At 36.2% G+C, this 22,456-nt stretch overlaps 1 long non-coding RNA gene across 2 annotated transcripts; it reads left to right on the forward strand.

Moving 5' to 3' along the window:
• The first annotated feature begins 9,277 nt into the window (after positions 1–9,277).
• Positions 9,278–13,970, forward strand: LOC111893560 (uncharacterized). 2 transcript variants are annotated; one of them, XR_008223933.1, is made up of 6 exons: positions 9,278–9,647; positions 12,282–12,372; positions 12,453–12,705; positions 12,812–13,121; positions 13,202–13,325; positions 13,446–13,970. It is a non-coding gene; the product is annotated as an uncharacterized LOC111893560 (long non-coding RNA). The 2 variants fall into 2 exon arrangements; XR_008223934.1 differs by lacking the exon at positions 9,278–9,647 and adding an exon at positions 10,133–11,036.
• The last annotated feature ends 8,486 nt before the right edge of the window (positions 13,971–22,456 follow it).

A 22,456-nucleotide genomic window follows, 5' to 3' on the forward strand; every position in this document is an offset into this window, starting at 1 on the left:
AATAGTATGACTAAATGAAGATGACAACATTTGGATAATAATTTCCATATGATTAGATATCTGTCAATAATACTGGGATTACATATGTAACAAGTTCAGGAAAATGGCCTATAAGTAGGCCTTACATCAACCAAGATAGGAAAATTTTGACAGAACTATGACTAGATCAAGACCTAACAGGTCTAAGATTTACAAAGATAGGAAATTAGACCAAAGTTTTTAGGTAAACTAGGTTATATTCAAAAGATGAGTCGACGAGATTCTATCGGCGACGAGAACTGCTAGCATGAGTCCTTGATCCTGATAGTAGACGTTCCATGTCCCTCATACGCCTGTCAGTTCTTGCTTACTGAGCTCGAAGTTCCCTAACTTCAGCTTGAGTTTCAGCAAGTTCCCTCTGCAGAGCTACATTGCGGACCGGAGTCCTTTCGTGAGCAGACTCTAGTTGGCAAATGCGGACTGTGTTAACGCCAGAGTTGGCGTCAATCTCCAAGACTCGATTGATAGTTGATTGACCTAGTATTGTGTTCCTAGAAATTCTACGAACCATGATGGGTAGGACCCTGTCAGCAGAACCTCCCCCAGTGAGGTTGTAGAAGCTTCTGTCTCCATTGTAGGGGATAGGTTGGCCCTGTTCCTGACTCCATATATTCATGTTTGTGGCCCACAGAGGTGTGGGTCCTTGAAATGCGAGATGGGGGTTCAGGTTTGGGTTTTGAGCAGCTAGGGGTAGGTTGTTGACTTCAGGCTCCGAGTCAGAACTATCGGAAAAACCCTCAGCATGGTGATCATCCAAAGGGATTGGGTGATCATCTTCTGGTTCTTCCTCTAGCCATCCAGCGTTGCCTTGGTTTGGGAAGTACGGATCGCCATGGTCAAATCCAGCCATTTTAATCTACACGAGAAAAGGGATAGAAGAAATAGCTAATTAGACGAACTAACTAAGATAATTATAGTAAGACCAAATACCCCTATGATATTTCTTTATGGTTGTGTTGGTAATTTTTTAGACTTGTTGACACATCACAACCATTCTTGGGCATATGCTAATCACTCCTTGGACCAGCATAGTTGATCAGGCTATGCCATTCCTAAGACTGACCATATATCCCAGGCTTACTTGTGATATTCAACAATCATAATACTTTTGTTCTTGTCATTGTGACACTGGTTTTAGTATGAATGCAGACACGTATACTTACTTAAATATTTTATTATTTATAAGTATAACTCTTAGACAGAGTGTTTTAATCCATGGTATTTATAGTTAGTATATCTTTTATGGGTTGATATACTATATTCACTATAAACAATGCTCTGATACCAATCTGTCACACCCCAAAACCAAGAATGGCGGAAACGTTCCAGGGTGGAGGACGTCATGTACAGTATCACAACAGTGTAAAGTAGTAAACAAGAAACAACATCATCCAGTGCATTGAAAGTAAAGTTTTAATACATATGTGTTCTTTCATTGTAATAAGACACCAAAATAAACAATTCAAAATAAAAGACGAGTCTTGTATGTGCTCCGTCTTCTCAAAAACTGGCCACCATACCTGTCTACTGATGACCTGAGAATACAAGTTATTTTGAAAGCGGGTATGAGCTTATAGCTGGTGAATTCATAAGTATTTAAGTGTCATTGCCTTGTTTTGAAAAGCTGTTATGAATGTCATGTAAATCTTTAAATGCAGATTTTGATATAAGTATGAAAACCCTAGAAAATCCCTTATTTCCTATTAGTATGAGATGTAGTCTTCTGCCAAGACCCAAAGGTTTTGTAAGTAAAATGATAGTTTTTCCTTTCCATTGACTAGTACTAAGAGTACTTAGTCTAACTCTTCGTTTATGTGAATATATCACAAAATAAAGTAAATAGGAAAATGTACTAATGTAAGTGTTATCCCGAGGTACTAGGGCTAACACGCGATCGCGTAAAGCGAAATGTATAACCTAATGAACATCCGAAGATTGTCCAATTGTCCTCTGTAGCAGCAGCAGGGTGGAGGAAGGGTTAGTCCCGTAAACGAATCCTAATATAAGTCTTAACCGTAGGCATCCGTAGATGTTCATCAACCTCTGTAGCGAACAGTAGGCTCGAGGACTGGTTAGGCCCATAATTGACTCCTAATATAAGTAGTAACTGTAGGCATCCGTAGATGTTCATCAACCACTAGTGTTAATCAACTGGGATTTGGAATGGTTAGTCCCGTCTAGATATCCCGTTGAACTGGGATAAGCAAGATAATTTACACAGAAGGTACTAATAAATCATCCTCGTGAATCACGATACAAGTATTCATGTAAGGTATTGATGTAAGGTATTCATGTATCATGTAAGCATATGTAACGTACTCATGTATCATGTAATGTACTGGTATAGACTCATGAATGAACTGACTCTTGTGTGATTCCTTGTAATAGGAATAATGTTTTGTATCTTCTAGCTATCCCTGTGATAATTAATTGGAAGGTAATTGGTTGTTCAAGTTGGTTAATACACCCTTGTTACCCAAGAGTGTGGGAAACTAAATGAAGGATGAAAACTATAACCTCAATACATATATAAGAACATACGTGTATAAGTATAGTTTTATTCAAGAATGTAAAAATGGTTTTGTAAGACATCCAAGAGTTTTGAACAATAATAAAGAGTGACTTGATATCATTTTAAATAAACATTTCAAAAGTAATACATTTGATAACAAAGTATTTTTAAGATAGAAAACCATTTCATGCATCACATTTTGTAGTATGTGAAATCCGCTGAATGAAAACACAGTTATAAATACATATGATTGATTTAATAACATGTTGTTTTCTACTTGTATTCCCCCCCCCCCCCCCCCCATTAATGCATTTAAAATCATTTAAAACATTGATGAAGGGGTATGAACTCACTTGAAAGATCGGAGAAAGCGAGATGAAAATCGAGCAGAACTTTGGCTTGTGAAAGTCGATTTTCTCGGAAATCTCGGGAGCGTAGAATCCTTCCTTCGGAACATGAGTGTGAAAACCGGGGCTTTGGGAGCTTAACCGTAGAGTTTCAGCATGAGAGATGGAAGAATGGAGCACCTAAACCCGGCACCCCAAGAGTTCTATTTATAGGGGGGATTTTTTAGTGCCACGTCGTGGCAAAGGGTGTGCCACGTCGTGGGGAGCAATTATATCCTCTTCCATTGATTGGACGCCCTCAGTCACTTGCCGGGTCGCCGCAATACTGTGCCATGTCGTGGCAAGCCTGACAGCCTCGGATTTTGGACCCCGAACTTGTAAAATTCATAACTTTCATGTACGAGCTCCGTTTTCGACGTTCTTTATATGAACGCGTAGCTGAAAATATGATCTACAACTCTTGTTTAGACTTCATTGGCTAATTTTGACTTTATTTTTAATTATTTATTTTTAACGGGTCGGGACACGAAAAATCCGTTAAAAATCTATAACTTCTTCATCCGATGTCCGTTTTCGTCAGACTTTTCGCCGTTGCGCTACTAATGTTGAGACCTTCGATTCTCATTTAGGTTGTTTTGGTCAAAAGTCTCTCGAGCTCTATTTCGAGTTTTTAGTTGTCTACTGCTATATTCGAATCTTGGAAAAATCATAACTTCCTCATACAAAGTCAGATTTGGACGTTCTTTTTATGTACGCTCACGGTTTAATGTTATATACAACTTTCATTTAGATACTTAAGGCTAAAAACTATTGTATTGAAACTTCGAGTTTTTCGTTTAATCGGTGTTGCCGGTTTTGTCGGAAATCTTAGAATGGTGATAACTTCTTCGTTATAACTTGGATTTTAGTGTTCTTAGTATTTCTATAAACCTTGACACATTATCTAGCATAATAGACATTCCTATGGAGACTTTTGCACATTTTATTTTCCAAGTTAATTTCATTATTTCAAAAGTAGCTACAATACTTGACTTTTTAGGTCATTACATAGAGTCGAAATATCGGGTTGTCACATGGCCTAAGGGATTAATACGTTTTCTTGGTTGGTTGTGGGTAGGGTCAGTACGCGAGAAGTACTAGGTTTCTTATGCGTACACTTAGCATACCCACTGAGTACACATGGTGTACTCAATTAGGAAGGATTTTGTATATTGGCCTTCGATTTGGGACATATTTTGGGCTTAGTTGTCTTGGGACCTGCTGGGCCATCAGGTTTTGGGCTGACAATTATTTTAAGAAGGCCTACAATTGGTTTGGGATCAATTTGGAAAGTTAAGCCATAGATTGGGCCTTGGGTGGTTTTTGGTATTTGGGCCTAAGTCTTGGTCCAAGCTAGGTTAGAGGTAAAATGGTCTTGTTACCTTAGGTATGGATTTATGGATATAGATTGGAACCTAATTGTTTATTGGGTGTTGTTTTGAATCTCACAGTTTAGGGATCTATCAGCTAGCAGCCAGGGATTTTCTGTATGATTCGGCATTGTGATGTGAGTTTCCTCATTGGGTTTAGCAGGTCTAAGGCACCAAAGCTGACCCTTGATTAGTTATGTTAATATACTTGTTGTCTGTGTGATACTTGTATGTGCTTATATAAGTATGCTTATTGGGCGGGACCCGTTATACTTGTGTGGGTGGGGCCCGTATCTCATTAGGCGGGGCCCGTTATGCAAGTGTGGGCGAGGTTCATATCTCATTTGGGCAGGGCCCGTTATATGATGTGTATGGTATGTGGTATCTTGGGGAACTCACTAACCTTTGTGCTTACAGTTTTTAGTTATGTTACAGGTACTTCGGTTTTCAAATGGAAGTGCTCGGGATGGTTGCAGGGCACACACCACATGTTTTTTGCATTCTGTGATTTACTCTGATTCGATGATGTTTTGCTAAATCTTGATTACCATGGTTTTATGGAAATGATACATATTAAGGATTTATATATTTGATAAACAAAAATTTATGTCATTATTTTTGGGATGTTACATTAACCGTACCTTGCTGATGATAAGTCCTTCCATATAAACAAAGATAACTACCAACGCGAGTCCCAACATATATGTCAGAAAAACATTCCAACACAACATGAAACTATATGGAAACCATCTAAGCTAGTCTAATGGCCTAATTACATACTAAAGGGCAACTACATCCTAACACACAAAGCATACACAATGGAGTATACTATATATTAAGAAAACTCACTTGAACAATTTCTCAAACGATTAATAGCTATATGGATGATCAAACTGGCAAGCAACGTGCCTAACCTACAATACTATCACTTATTAATCTTTATGTCAATTTGGAATTTAAAGCTAGAGCTTTTCATTAATTTCAGTAAGTACCGAAAGATCTATCAAATAAGGAACAACCAAGTAAAATAATATCAAAGGTAGGGTCCGTTTGTTATATAAAGTATACTGTTTGGAAATCACACTTTAAACACCTTCCTAAATCTAGCCTAAACATCATTCACGTAATTAGATCAATCAATATTATGGCTGGAGTTACTGACAATCTTATTTATACTTTCATAATAATGACTATGAATATAAATATAAGTTACACTTAAAAACAAATAAGTGTAGCTTAACTTACAAGAATTTCTAGCGAAAAACTAAGAAGATCGCAGGCAGGACTTCGACCCAAAAGCTTTTACTATTCGGGCCTTCTGATGCCTCAGTGTCTCTTTAGAGTGAAGTTTCCCAGATTCTCGAAAAGCCCCAAAAAGGTTAGAATTAGAGATATAGAGATAATAGATGATTGGCGTGTGGAGTTGAAAGGGTTTAGAGGATATTTATAGAAGCTCTGCAGGGGGCATAAGGAGCCTCGGGTAAGTAGCAGGGGTGGATCTGGTACATGGCATGTGGCGTGATGTGAGTGGTGTTGTGGCCCTATTCGGGTAAAATCACGAATCTTAAAAAATTCATATTTTTCGCATAAGAACTCTGTTTTCAACATTCTTTATATTAATACGTAGGTATTTGTAATATCCCAAAAATCCAAGGTAAAAATTTTATTTTTATTATAATTAAAACACTATTGTAACTTGGTTCAAAACATTGAAAAGCATTTCAAATAAAACAATTATCAGAGTCCAATCCCAAAGATCACGTATTGCGGAAAACACGGGTGTACGCGCTACGATCGCCTTGAGCTCTTCCATTTGAAACTGGTGTACCTGAAAGCAAAACTGAAAACCATAAGCACAAAGCTTAGTGAGTTCCCCAAATACCACATCCCATACATATCAACCGATCCATACAGGCCATACATAACCGCAAGCCATACATACCATTCACATATCATAATCAATAAGGGCGCTATGTGTCACACATAGTTTTGCCGTTATGCCACAAGCCACCTCGTGGTCTTTCTTGCCAGGCTGGGGGCCACAACCTTGGGTCTTACAGACAAGTGCCAAGAGGCACCTCTTGGTCTTCCATGCAAGCATCACAAAGACAACTAACATAAAAACTATACTACTTAACCAATTATTTGCCAGAGTTCAGACTCTGGTCTTGCATACAGGGTGCCAGGAGCCGCCTCCTGGTCTTTCATACATAATGCCAAGGGCTAACCCACAAGTGTTCCTACTATACGTAAACCAAATGGGCCGACATTGGTGCCTTCGACCCATATAAATAGTGAGGAGACTCACCTCAAATACTGAAGCTCACTGCAACAAATCCCTAGTTGCCACCCTGACGACTTCCCAAGCTAACAATTACCAAAACAACAACAAATTAGCAACTGAATTCCAAACCATGGTCTGTAATCTAAACTTGGGGTAAAATGACCATTTTACCCTTCGGCCAACAAGACTCTCAACCAAGGACCAAACCCAAAACCAACAAGGCCCAAAACTATAAGATCCATGAAAGCCCATTAATGGCCCAAATTCTAAATTGGGACCAACCCCATATGGCCTTACCCTAAAGCTCAACAATTTGTGGTCCAATACTAATTCTCCATTGGCCTAAAGGTCCAAGCCCATTGGCCCCACTAAAGACCAAAACCATTAGGCCCACCAAGGCCCAATACAAAATCTTGGCCCAACTAAACATGTCCAAACAAAAGTTGAAAACTCTAAGAACCCTCTGACCAAAAGGCCTAACATGAAAAAGCTCAATTCCAAGTTCGAAGCCCAATATGAACAAGCCTAAGAAGCCTACTGCTGGACCGAACACTGGGCGTTCGTTTCCTGACCGCTGATCTTGACTCGACGCCGGAACGCACGACGTTCCTGAGATGAACACTTACCGTTCCTGACTAAGGAACAAAAATTACATTTATGTCTGAATACTTTAAGTCCAAAGCTCAAATCTTCAAAATAGCTTCCTATCAGAGTCTTAAGCCATAAAGTCCTCAACTTGGCACCTTTTCATGGCCCAAAAAGGACCCAAACATCCATTAAAGCTTCATATCCATAAATCAAGACCCAAAACCTTTTCATGGTTGGTCCTCAACCATCAAGTTACCATTTTTATGACTCTAACAACTTAGAAATATAAGGATCTACAATCCTAGGCTTTTGGAGTGGTTAAATCTCCCAAAGAGAATCCACATGATCACAAGAAGAACAAGACAAGCCCTAATCTAGATCTTAATCTATAAGATATAAAGATAGAAACTTTATACCTTCTGAGACTTGAAAATGAGCTGGAGAACCTAGATCCAAAAGCTCTTCCTTGATCAATGAGACTCCAAGGTGGTCACCCTCAAGAACACCAAAATACACTCAAAGATGGTCTTCCAAGCTCACACACTCACAATTAGGGTTAGGGTTTCGAAAAGAGGCTTAAAATACAGAAGAGGCTGAGTGAATGAAGAGCCCTGGGTCTTAAGTTGTCTAAATAGCACACACTTACGGTGTTTGCGTGCAAACGGCGAATGCACTGCGTTCCTCCCTGGAATGCCCCACGCTCGTCTTGGCCTCCGTGTCTTACTTCATACGATGAACGTTGAGCGTTCAAGATATGAACTCCCTGTGTTCGAGCCTTGCCTCCAACACCAAGCTATCAGTTAAAAGTTCTAGGCTTGAAAAACCTCCATACTTAATTGGACCAAGATTATGCATGCAATATGAATCTTATAATTCCCGAGATGTTATAGTATTTGTAACTAATTGTCAGTCCATTTTAAATTTAACAGTCTAAGGAGATTACACTGCAAAAGACCGTGTAAAATTCGTAACTTTCTCGTACGAACTCCGTTCTTAACATTCTCTATATTGACAGAATCGTACTTACAAGATCTTGAACTTTGGTTTATGTTATTTTTGCTAACACTCAACTGATTTTAATTTCGACTTATATGTCGCACATTGTTGTTTATGAAATCATAACATAAAAAATTATTGTTGTGCTGAAAGTTCGAAAAATCGTAACTCCTCATACGAAGTCAAATTTAGATGTTCTTTATATATACTATACGAAATCATCATCATGACTACTACAACTTTTATCAAAACTATTTATCATAAATAGTCATCTATTAATGTCCAAATACATAAAACGCTTCAAGGTGAGTAATCATGTAGATTCTTATCTTGATAGTTGGTAATTAACCATATTGTTATATAATTATGTTTGAATTGTAAGATAAACAGTTACAATGATGGTTATACTGAAACCTGGCGACACTAATACCAACAATAAGGGTATATTAGCAATGACGATCAACATGGAGGCACTAATAGTGAAGTTATTTGAGTAGTATCTATGATGCAATTATAACGACCCATTAGAGACAAGATGTTGTCGTTAAAGCCTTTTGTGGCCGTTAATGTTCTGATTTGTTGTTGTGTATACTTAATATTATATTAATTGGAGTGTTTATAAACTTTTTTTTCATTCAATTATATGATTTTAAGCCCTTATTATGTTTATTTATACTTTTATTAGATTTTAGTAAAAAATTATTAGTTTATCAAAATTTCAAAATTTTCAATCGGATTTTGTAATTTTCTCTAAAAAAATAACTTTTGTGATTGATAATAATTATTCAAGACTTGTTGGTTATTCTGATAAAAAAAATAATATTTTTATATTATTTTATATAAATATATATCAAACTTTTTTAATATTTTAGTTAATTTCTTAATTTTTTATTTGTATTTTTTCGCTATAAAATATTTTATACAATAAGAGTTTCACTATCTTGGATTTTAATAATCTAGTAAATTAATCTTTTAAAAAATTATATTCCACAATTTAATAAAATAGAAAAAAAAAAAAAGTCTCATTTTTAACCGATATAAAATGCATTATATGCTCACCTTGGCTCTTGCATTACGTCAGGTAAAATTTTAAAGATCCCTGGAGGAATATACCGTCATTTCATATGGTTTAAAGGTTCTGTGCCCTATATTTCTATCCCTCTTTGCTCTTTTAAAATCATGGGTAGCGATTAGGGTTTGTTCCCCGCCGCTATTGACATGAGCTTTGCCAAAATTGTAGCCCTTGTCACGTGAACGTGCTTTTTTTTTTCCCGCATCCCAGCAACCGACTCAGCTTCTATTTACATTTATCTGTGAACTTTTTCAAATTCTTATTCAATTCTGCAAAAAGGAAATCGCTGATTAATTGACATGTATATATCGTTTTCGATGGATTTAGCTGATGAGATACCGAAGGTGGTTTTTTGCACTAGGGTTTGAAGTTCTTCAGCCGCAATTTCCCTGTTTAAAAGGTATGATTTATTGTGTTTACTAATTTGAACAAGTATTGGTGATTGTTGGTATAAGTTTTGAAGATTGAAGTTAGACTTTAAATTAGATAGACCTCATGTTTAACAGTTGGATAGGTCATGCATTTATTCTAAAATTAGTTTAGACCAACGAAACCAAAAAAATACGTCACCACCAATCAATATGAAATATATAGTTTGAATATCGGTCAAAAAAAGTAATAAAATAAGAACTCATATTCAATTTCTTAACTGCGACAAGGACACTGAATTAGATTTATATATTTTTTAATAATTTTCAAAAGATAGTTTTATTATACATGACAATGCATTTGTTTGTGATATGTTTTTCTTACCATTACATGAAAACTAATATTTGTAAATATCATAGAACGCTTGAAAAGGTACAAGTATGTACAATCAATTTAAAAGAATTGCATAAAAACAAAAATGTAAAATGAAGAAATTTTAAAACCATGGATAAAAACAAATTATCAAAACCATTTCTTCAAAAACAAAGTTGTGAAAAATAAATATGATAGCAGTTGTAAAATAAAAAACTAGTTTTTCAATCAAATTTTTGCAAAAACTTTATTTTAAAAATTCAAAAGGTGAATTTTGGTGTGTAAACATTGTATAATATAGGCATTCATTGTTATTTATTTCATAACTCATTAAAACTATTTCTCAATCCACTATGTCGACATCGTCATCCTCTCGCGCTGCCCCCTCGGCTGATGAGTCCGACTATGTCACTGTTGTCCCTTGACGTGATTCCCCGCCTCTGTGGAAGAAGACCCCTCGGAAGACACGAAAGACACGGGAGACTCGGTGGAGATTAGTAGCGACAACGCCCTGAGTCAGCAACGCGAGACATAGCTTGCATCGGTGTTTTGTATCCGACACACTGCGAGGAAGAACGTCTCTAGACCCGTAGGAATGTTATCCGATGGAGCAGGACCTAGTAGGGTAGGACCTAGCATGGCAGGACCGAGAGCACCCCCACCACATCGAGTAATTGAGATACCTATCAGGCAGGTAGATATAACCTTAGAGGAGTCTCGAAGAATGCAATGGATGGCAGCGGACCTACGTCAGAGTCTCACAGTGATAGCTGGGCATCAGCAGGTTTTGGATGTAGTGACGACATGAATGGGCATCCTATTTCACTACGAGAATACAAAGCTAAGGCGACGACAGCTATCCCGACGCCGGTAATCGTCGCTACAAGTCAACCTATGCCGACGACAAGTCGTCGCCATAGCTTTTGGAACGTTTGACCAACTTTCTTAATCTGTGCAGACGACAAGTCGTCGCCATAGGTCTCGCGGGAACGTCGAAAATGTTGGCGGTAATATGAAAATATATACCGATGACGTGTCGTCGGTATAGGTAATAAAAAAAGGATTTTTCATTTATTTTTATTCCAAGTGCCAGAAAAAGAAAACGACGTAGTTTTTGAACACCCTATCCCGGTGACAAGTCGTCGGCACAGGGTTTTTAATTTACATTTATATTTTTATTCGAGGATTAAATGATACGTCGTCGTTTATGTCGACCCTATGCCGACGACATGTCGTCGGCATAGGGGTATACCCTAATTCAGTGAATTCAAATTAGAATTGCCTGAAAATGATTTCAAAAAGGAATTTCCTTCATGGTTTAAACAAAAGGTAAGTATGTTATATATTTATAATGTAAAACTAAGTTATTGCTTAAACATATAATCTTATATTTCCTTATAGATTTATTGTCTCCAAAAAGATGTGCCTACGGACTGTACTGACGAATTAAAGGCGTTGGCATATGGTCCGTTGCGTGCATATTCGTACACTGCATGCATAGTAAATGGTGTCCGATTTGTCATGAATAGTCGTGATCTCCGACGCACTACTCAAAATAGTGGTGTTGTTACATTCGGAGAAGACGGTACACCATTTTATGGTCAATTAGAGGAGATCATAGAGTTACATCCTTTATATGATAAATCAGTTGTACTCTTTCATGGTAAATGGTTCAATGCCTCATTACGTAATGGACGCTTAAAGACTATAAATAATATGATTCTTATCGATACCAGTCATGAATGGTATGTCAGTAAAACGTGGTTTGATGATCAACAATACATCTTAGCCACACAAGCTAAACAAGTATTTTATCTCCAAGATCCCACTCAAAACAATAACTGGAGAGTTGTGGAAGAGGTTCATCATCGAAAACTTTGGAATCATCCAAGTATCGGTGTTGTGAATGAGATAGATGTTGTGAACAACACTCAATCAACTGATTTTACCTTGGTTGTTGACTTAGGCACCTTACCTATGCAGACGACTTTAGGTGAAGTTGGTGAATCAAGTGTGGTTGCTAGGAGGAATGTTGCTCCTAATATAAACGATGACGATTTCATTAACGATGAAAATGACAATGATGATACGTACTCTTCAGATGAAGAAATAAATAATGAAAACTATGACAGTGATGATGATGTTGTACATGTATATTGTTCTAATGATGAATCTGATTGACGATAATTGTTATTATATGTCCTGATTGCTTATAATATTTGTTAAATTTTGAAATGTTGCTTATTTCTAGTTTTATTATATATTCTGAATGTTTATAATATTTGTTAAACAGATGGCAGAAGTCGCGAGGGGACATAGAGGAGACGGTGGGGATAGACCTCCACACGGGATTGCACGCGGTGTACCATCGGATTGCCAATCTTGTAAGTTATATGAAATTTTTAATTATTAGATATATTAATGTTTTAAATTTCTAAATTTCCAATTGTATATGTAAATATAGCACAAGCGAAGAATGTGAATGTGCGTGGCAAAGGGAGAAACTTAAATTTGTACGATGAGTATGAAAAAACAAGTGTAAGCCTTTGGAATTGCTAATTGATATCTCCGGGCGGACGTATCGATTTATAGGGGACAACGGGCAAATATTTGTCAGACTGATCTCAAATCTGGTGGGATCAAAGGTACCGTTGCATTATCATACTTGGCGTCGTGTTCCTGCCAAGTACAAAGTTGATTTATATCCCGGGCTAGAGGTAAATATACAATACATTTTATATGTATTGAATTTTACACTTATTAAATATTTTTTTACTAATCAAATATGTTTTTCCTTTTGCAAACTTATTTTGATATTGATAGGTATCGGGGCACAAACTTGTGGGAACCCCTTCGAGCGGGTATCCAAACAGATATGCAAAGAGCTTATCGAGAGCGCAAGTATCAGATAAAAAAACATTTTGATAGAGTTGATGGATATCTTAATGTGGAAAGGGCAAGAAGACGTCCACCGGATGATTGGACCGCCCAAGCTTGGAACGATATAATTGATTTGTTGTTTTTGACCGAGGAATACAGACGCACGTCGGAAAAAAATAAAGTTACTACGTCGAAACTTCCACACACAAGTGCTCACGGATGTAGACCGTATGCTCAACGACGTTATTTAGAGGTAATAAAATACATTAGTATTATTTAAAATTGTTATTAACATTTGTACAAATACATTTATTGTTTTTTCACTTATTATAGGAACAAATGGGAATCAAGCCGCAACATATTGAGGGTTGGAGACAAATGCGCTACAAAGAAGGTTCGGGTTGGTGTACAAGTCGAGTAGAAGAAGACTGGATAAGTGATAAACGAAATGAATATGGTGTTTAAATATATTATTATTAATTATAGTTTCTTGTTTAAGGAATATTATTATTTTTTGAATGTTTAAGTTTAGTTGTTTGTTTTAATTAACGTATGTTAATTGTTTTCTTTATTTTAGGAGAAAATTCAAAATGAATATGAGAAAATGCAAAACGAGGTTGGGGAAGGAGGAGAAGTAAACGAGGAAGAATGTTTAGAACGTGCCCTTGGGACGAGACGTGGACATGCTCGCGGGGTGGGTAGGAGACCAACCGCCAACTTCGGTTTAATTCCAAATGAACGGCCTTCCACTTCCAAATCGTCTCAATCTCAACCCCAATCTCAATCCCAATTCGATGCACAACAAATGCAAGAATATTTGCAACAATATAATGCGTCATTGGTGGCTTGTATTCCGAACTTCCAACCACCACCATTTCCTAACTTTCTATTAAACTATAACACACAAGCAAGTAGCTCTCAACAATTTTCCGAAAGGATGGAAGGAGAAGAAGAAGGAGAAGAAGAAGAAGGAGAAGACTACTTATTGTTAGTTAACTACTTATTGTAATATTAAACTTGAACAATGTTAGTTAACTACTTATTGTAATATTAAACTTGAATTTGATGTTTTGAATTTGAACAATGGTACCTAGTTAATGTATTTCAATTGATATATGTTGCAATGTTTTTTGGATTTGTTAAAAATGCAGGAATGGTAATGTACAAAACCTATAAAGCTAAAAAAACAACCAGTAGCTATCCCGACAACTAGTCGTCACTATAGGTCCATAACCGTTAACTGATAAAACCCTTTAGCGACGACAAGGCATCGTAATAGCCTCAACTTGTCCCGACGACTTGTCGTCACCATAGCTATCCCGACGATAAGTCGTTGCCATAGGATTTAAATAAAACATTATTTTTTTCCGCTGAAAATGTCGTTGACAAAATATGTGTCGACGACATGTCGTCGCAATAGAGCTAGCTATACCGACGACTTCTATGCCGACGACCTAACAAACCTATGTCGACACGCCTGTGCCGACGACTTTTTCCCGACGACTTGTCGTCGCCATACCCTATGCTGACGACTTGTCGTCTGCAGAGGGCCTAAAATCGTCGTCTGCATAGGGTCCGATTGTTGTAGTGTTTCAACATGTGATAGAGGCTACCGATATTGCTAGAGCTGCCAGGCGAGTGACACGTCGTGCAATGACCGCATGTTATGTGTTCGGATGGCTGCTACTGATCATGTTGTGAATATTTCTTGTTGGTATAGCGATTCGTATTTAGTTATGATTTCAATATTTTATTTTATCATGTAATAAAAACCTATGTGGGATGTATTTTAGGAGAAACATTAAAACTTTGTTTTGGGAATGATGTATTGTTTTGGTATTAAAACTATTTCGAATGGTCATGAAAAAGATTATTTTAATGTTTGAAAACTTTTACTCTCGTAGTAAAAGTTAAAGTTTTCAAACAGAAAATAATGTTTTGGAAACTCTTTGATAATATTTTGGTTTTTAAGAGTTTAAAACACAATTAAATGTGTTGATTATCCTCAATTAATATTACAAAAATCTAAAAAATAATAGCCAAAATTGTCTTAATCACATGAATTATAAAATTTCACTATTTCAGAAAAATTGTTACTAATTAATATAAAACCAATATTTGAACAAAAATTAGGTGTTTCTCTATATGTAGAATTTAGTATATTAACATTAGATTTCGACATAGAAACTCACCAGCGTGTGTTTGATGTCGTAGGATCCCGGTAGTAAGGCGTTGGTGTAACCCGAGGCACCACTTGTAGCAACTTGAAACATTGTGAGTATTCACGACTCCTCTTATTTCTAGTTTTTATGTTTTAGGATGGAAAAACATTTTCAAAAAACTATTTATTGATCGTTGTATTTAAATTGAAGTGTATTAAACTTGATTGTTATATTTTGCTATGTATGTCTATGCAACTTGAAACATGAGACCTTATCGTATTAAGTCTTTTCCACTTTAGTCCAACCGTTAACTCTTTGAGCCAAAGGTCATTATGGATAACACTTTTAGGAATTGACAACTCCTCACTCGCCTGATTGCTTGAGTGCATGATACTATATTCATCAATGAAACGATAAACATAGATCTTGATAGGGCATCGGTCATAGGCTTGGTTGGGAACTCATTGTTTGCTCATATACATACAAACTTGTTTATTAATTATAGCAATGAACTTTGTTTCTCATTATAGCAATGTACTTGTATTTATGGTAACTTTTATACCAAATCTTGATTTAGTAAACTTATGAACTCACCAACTATTTTCATAGTTGACCCTCGTTTTATATGCTTTTTAAGGAAATAATTAGTAAGTGGATATTAAGACTCCTCATCATAGAGCATGTCGAATCATGTGGAAGTTATTTTATGAATTTAATTTTTGAACAATGGTATTTTGGGAAACTTGTATTTTGTTTTGTTTAAATTATGGGTTGTAAACTTTTAACTATTACTATGGTGATGTATCTTTATCTTTTGCTATGAAACATTTATCGCTGTCATATCTTGCGTTTCCGCTTTAGCAGAGTGTGATAGAAATAGTTAGGGATGAGCAAAAGGACCGAACCGGACCGAATAGGACCCGACCCGGGAACTGGCTTCGGCCAAAATCAAGAACCGAACCGGCCCGGTAGTTCTACCTGTTCCGGTTCTACCGGTTCCTGGTTCCTACCGGTTCTTGTCGTGTCTTCAAATGTTGGAACCGGTCCTTGAAAAATAGCATCATATGGTTCCGGTTTTTGCCGGTTCTACCGGTTTTGATTCCTACCGGTTTGCAGTTCCAAAAATCCACAAAAATAACGTCCCGGTCCCGGCCCGACCGGTTCCATCAGGTTCCGGTTCCGGTGCCGGTTTCGGTTCCGGTACCGGTTCTGGTACTGGTTCCCCGGTCCATATGCTCATCCCTAGAAATAGCAATGAAATTATAGCAATGAAATTTGTTTCTCATTATAGCAATGTACTTGTATTTATGGTAACTTTTATACCAAATCTTGATTTAGTAAACTTGTGAACTCACCAACTATTTTCATATTGACCCTCATTTTATATGCTTTTTAAGGAAATAATTAGTAAGTGGATATTAAGATTCCTCATCATAGAGCATGCTGAATCGTGTGGAAGTTATTTTATGAATTTAGTTTTTGAACAATGGTATTTTGGGAAACTTGTATTTTATTTTGTTTAAATTAGTGGTTGTAAACTTTTAACTATTACTATGGTGATGTATCTTTATCTTTTGCAATGAAACATTTATCGCTGTCATCTCTTGTGTTTCCGCTTTAGCAGAGTGTGATAGAAATAGCAATGAAACAATTATAGCAATGAACTTTGTTTCTCATTATAGCAATGTACTTGTATTTATGGTAACTTTTATACCAAATCTTGATTTAGTAAACTTGTGAACTCACAAACTATTTTCATAGTTGACCCTCATTTTATATGCTTTTTAAGGAAATAATTAGTAAGTGGATATTAAGATTCCACATAATAGAGCATGCTGAATCGTGTGGAAGTTATTTTATGAATTTAAATTTTGAACAATGGTATTTTGGGATACTTGTATTTTATTTTGTTTAAATTAGTGGTTGTAAACTTTTAACTATTACTATGGTTATGTATCTTTATCTTTTGCAATGAAACATTTATCGCTGTCATCTCTTGTGTTTCCGCTTTAGCAGAGTGTGATAGAAATAGCAATGAAACAATTATAGCAATGAACTTTGTTTCTCATTATAGCAATGTACTTGTATTTATGGTAACTTTTATACCAAATCTTGATTTAGTAAACTTGTGAACTCACAAACTATTTTCATAGTTGACCCTCATTTTATATGCTTTTTAAGGAAATAATTAGTAAATGGATATTAAGATTCCACATCATAGAGCATGCTGAATCATGTGGAAGTTATTTTATGAATTTAATTTTTGAGTAACGGTATTTTGGGAAACTTGTATTTTATTTTTTTTAAATTATGGGTTGTAAACTTTTAACTATTACTATGGTGATGTATCTTTATCTTTTGCAATGAAACATTTATCGTTGTCATATCTTGCGTTTCTGCTTTAGCAGAGTGTGATAGAAACAGTATCAGAGCTAAAGTTATAAAGAACATCAGTTTTCTTTTAAGAAAACCCAACCTATAACCAAAACCTATAAATTTTCTTTTTTACGTTGAACATACTACTAATATAATTAGGCTGGGAGTTGTATTATTGGACTTCAATTAAACAAAGCCTGATCACCTATGTTTAATTAAGGAAAGATTTATACAAGACTTGAGTTAACTATAATGGGAATATGTTCAACCAAATTTTTGCGAAAACTTTATTTCAAAAATTCAAAAGGTGAATTTTGGTCTGTGTAAGCATTGCATATTAAAGGCATTCATTGTTATTTGTTTCGTAACTCATTAAAACTATATCTCAGTCCACTATGTCGACATCGTCATCCTCTCGTGTTGCCCACTCGGCTGATGAGTCCGACTATGTCACCGTTGTCCATTGACGTGATCCCCCTGCCTCTATGGAAGAAGACCACCCAGAAGACATGGAAGACACGAGAGACTCTGTGGAGATTAGTAGCGACAACGCCTCGAGTCAGCAACGCTAGGCATCTCCTGCATCGGTGTTTCGTATCCGACACACTGCAAGGAAGAACACCTTTAGGCCCATGGGGATGTCATCCGATGGAGCAGGACCTAGTAGGGTAGGACCCAATATGGCAGGACCGAGAGCACTCCCACCACATCGAGTAATGGAGTCCCCGAGAATGCAGTGGATGGCAGCGGACCTACATTAGAGTCTCGCAGTGATAGCTAGGCATCAGGAGGTTTTGGATGAAGTGCCGACAGGAATGGGCGTCCTATTTCAACATGCGATAGAGGCTACCGATACTGCTAGAACTGCCAGGCGAGTGACGGGTCGTGTAGTGACCGCATGTTATGTGTTCGGAGGGCTGCTACTGATCATGGTGTGGATGTTTCTTGTTGGTATAGCGATTTATATTTGGTTATGATTTAAATATTTTCTTTTATCATGTAATGAAAACCCATGTAGGATGTCTTTTGGGAGAATCATTAAAACTTTGTGTTGGGAATGATGTATTGTTTTGGTATTAAAACTATTTCAAATGGTCATGAAGAATATTATTTTATGTTTGAAAATTTTTACTCTCATAGTAAAAGTTAAAGTTTTCAAACTTAAAATAATCTTTTGGAAACTGTTTGATAATATTTTGGATTTTAAGAGTTTAAAACACCTTTAAATGTGTTGAAATACCCTTAATTAATATTATAAAATTTCACCATTTCAGAAAAATTGTTACCAATTAATATAAAACCAACATTAGAACGAAAATTAGGCATTTCTCTATATGTAGAATTTAGTATATTAACATTAGATTTCGACATAGAAACTCACTAAAGTGTGTTTGATGTTGTAGGATCCCGATAGTAAGGCGTAGGTGTATCTCGAGGCACCACTTGTAGCAACTTAATACATTGTGAGTGTTCACCACTCCCCTTATTTCCTGTTTTTTTATGTTTTAGGGTGGAAAAGCATCGAAAAACTATTTATTGATTGTTGTATTTAAATTGAATTATATCAAACTTGATTGTTATATTTTGCTATGTATGTCTATGCAACTTGAAACATGAGGCCTTATCGTCTTAAGTCCCTTCACTTTACTCCAACCATTAACTCTTTGAGGCAATGGTCATTATGGATAGCTATTAGGAATTGTCACAACTAGGAATTCTATGCCATGTAACAACAATAATGATAACATTTGGTAATCAAAAATGTGAAAGCATGTATGATGCTTATTCAATAACAACAAAATCCCCATCAAACACTCTATACAAGCACTTCAAATAGTCAACAAAGAATTGGGAACCCTAGAAATCCCGGTTTAAGTCCATTATGGACTAGGATTTCCTTATTGGGCCTAATGGACCAATAAGCTTCCAATTTGACTATTTCAGGCTTAGAACTCTTAAATGGGCTCTAATTGGACCCACCTTCATTTATTTTAACATTTTGGGCCATAATGGGCCTAGAAGGAAATAAAATACACTAATGAGCCATAACAAATCTAATTAACTTAAAAAGGCCATAAGACTCATTCCTTGACTTATTTTGGGCTGTGAACCCTCCCCAAAGACCAATTGGGACAAAAATCATCCAATTAGGCCAAAATATGGACTTAAGCGCAAGAAGGCCCAATTTCTTTTCTTTCTTCTCCTCCTCTAGGCCCAACTACACAAATGGGAGAAAAGAGTTGACTTTTCTACTTGCCACCTCATAATAGGACATAGGATATCCATGCAACATCTCATATTTCCAAGTACCTATCACTTCACTCTATCTCTTTTCCTCTCTTTTTGTTCTTCGTCCGAGAGTAACACACACACATAATTTTCTTTCACTTAAACACTCTTAAGAACACACTACAACTCCTTCACTTCTTCATCAAATTTTCAAGATTTAAGAGCTTTCAAGTACGATTCTCCCTAAGAGTCATCATCTAAGGTAAGTTGATGATTAAATCCATGATCTAACTACTTCATTTCATTAAAAATCTCCTCCTAATCAATTCAAACTCGTGATCTTGCAACTTAGAGCACATCTAAGCCAAAGATCCTCCAAGAAGCTTGTTACGCCGAGAATAGCATCAAACTTCTTCCATTCTTCTTCAAAACCGAACCCCTAACAAGGTGAGTTCATACCACTCTCTTTTCGGTTTTTACAAGTTTTATGGGGGAGAATACAAGTAAAATGTGTAGATCTATGTGTATGTGTGTGCTATATATGATTTTATGCATGTCTGTGTGATTGTAAGTGTTTATGTGGTGATTATGCAACAAAAGAGAAGAAATCACGACATCTATGGCATAGGTAGGAGAACAAACATGAACTAAGATATATTACACTAAAAAAGTCAAGAAAACTACCCTCCAAGATTATGATAAACATATTGTAACATAAAACCATTTTTTGGGCTTAAATTGTCAAATAAACAAAAGTTGGGAGAAAAGTTGCCATTCACGGTTTCTTGAAGGTCAAAAGAGTGAAAACAGTTAAAATAAATGTTTTTTGTGAAAATTATGCTCTTCAAAGGACTTGAAATGTAAATATTAGCTTAATAGGCCAATTTTTGGGCTTTTCGGCCCATTAAGCACAAAGTTGCGAAAAACATGATTTTCAAAGGGCTGAAATGATAGATTCCTTAAAACAGGGGATAAAGAGTTAAACAAAACTATTTCAAGGGTTAAAATGCTTTTCTTTTCCAAAAAGGATAAAAAACGTAAAGTTTTTTGGATTTTGGGCTAAAATTGTAAAAGTTGCAAAAGTTTTGGCTTTAACCGAAAATCACTTTTCTGGAAGGGCTGAAACTGCCAAAGAATAAGTTTTGAGCTAAAAATATCAATTGAGTAAGCCGATAGGTCAAATGTGTCAAGAAAATGCTGTAAGGGCTTAAAACGTCATTTTGTATAAAGGACCAAAAATGGTTATTTTATTAAAAATGGAGGGGTCAAACCAACATTTTGAACCAATTACTTTATTTCTAAGATATTTGAGTCAAAAAATACCAAAAGTCACAACTCACGAAAATAGAGAGATGAATATACGTATAATCCAAATATCGTTATCAACAAATCGACCGGTCTCGTGTTGATACAAAAAAAAAATAAATAACAATCGTTCAATCAAATCTTCCAACAATTATACAATTCCTAAAACAAGTAAACATTAAATTCTTTTGGCTTGAAAGTTCCAAACATGCTTATTGGGCCTTTGTGACCCATTAACCTGATTTTTGGGCCCAAGGGATAATTATAAATGTTATTGGGCCTTTTATGACCCAATTCCATATTTAAGGGACCTTTAATGGCTTTTAAGTACTATTGGGCTATAGTGGACCATTAGCATTGCTAGTATGGTCCAAGTAAATCGAATGCGAAATGGGCCAGCGTGTCCTTCGTATAATCAATAGCCATAAATAATACGCGGGAATAGTAGGATCTTGTAATCCTCTTCTCCTCGTTTATTAGGCCTATCGTCAATCCAAGCAAGTAGATACGGGTCGATAATCAATAGTAATCAAAGTCAACTGGGATTTAGTGAGTAATAACGGGTGGCACCAACGTGTGTTGGTCGTAGTCTGTAGTTATAATCAAAGTCTCCTGGAAGGAGAGCGAGAGTTTGTGTATAGATCTATACGGGGGTGACTCCCCCACACCTCAGCTGTTCACTACAGTTAGACTCGGCCAGTCTAGGGTGACAAAATCTTAAGATCAATTCCGGCGTTCACCAGAGTGGCAAGACAGACGAACTAGTTATTATCATGCATGGTTATAATGACTCACATAAATAAATCCAATATAAACCAAGTAATCAAGGTAAGTCAAAATCATTCACGTGATGGGATAACAATTCGAACCGTTATATGATATTTTTATTTTCGGAAAACATCGGGTTTTTCGGGGAAGTTCAACATTTTTCACTGGTACTTTTAATACAAAGTTTTTCAATTATACACGTTTTGAAATCATCATGCATATATTTACGGATCTTCACACTTTTATATAAACAATGGTCTTTTCAGAAAATATCGGATTGTTTGGGTTGTTTTCTTTCAAACTACACAAAACATTTTTCATATCAAACCTGCTTATGAACTCACCAACATTCCATATGTTGACCATTTTTCAAAATAACTTGTATTATGAGGTAACAGGTAAGCGGAGGAGTAGTACCAAGTATGTTAGTGTGTTGTGCTTTTGAAAACTATCAAACATTTTATGTTATGGATTTGTAATGTTAAAATAATGTACTTGATGTGAACAATGTCAGTTATAATATATTGATGCATGGTGATGTTTATGTTATGATTCATGTATATTCATTGTGATGATATTCAAATTTAGTCACGTGAGCCCTCAGACGTTTCCGCCGTCTGGTTCGGGGGTGTGACAGGAATTGACAACTTCTCACTCACCCGATTGCTTGAGTGCATGATACCATATTCATCAATGGAACGATAAACATAGATATTGATAGGGCATCAGTCATAGGCTTGGTTGTGAA

This window comes from Lactuca sativa, chromosome 1 (assembly GCF_002870075.4).
Source record: "Lactuca sativa cultivar Salinas chromosome 1, Lsat_Salinas_v11, whole genome shotgun sequence".
Taxonomy (NCBI): Eukaryota; Viridiplantae; Streptophyta; class Magnoliopsida; order Asterales; family Asteraceae; genus Lactuca; species Lactuca sativa.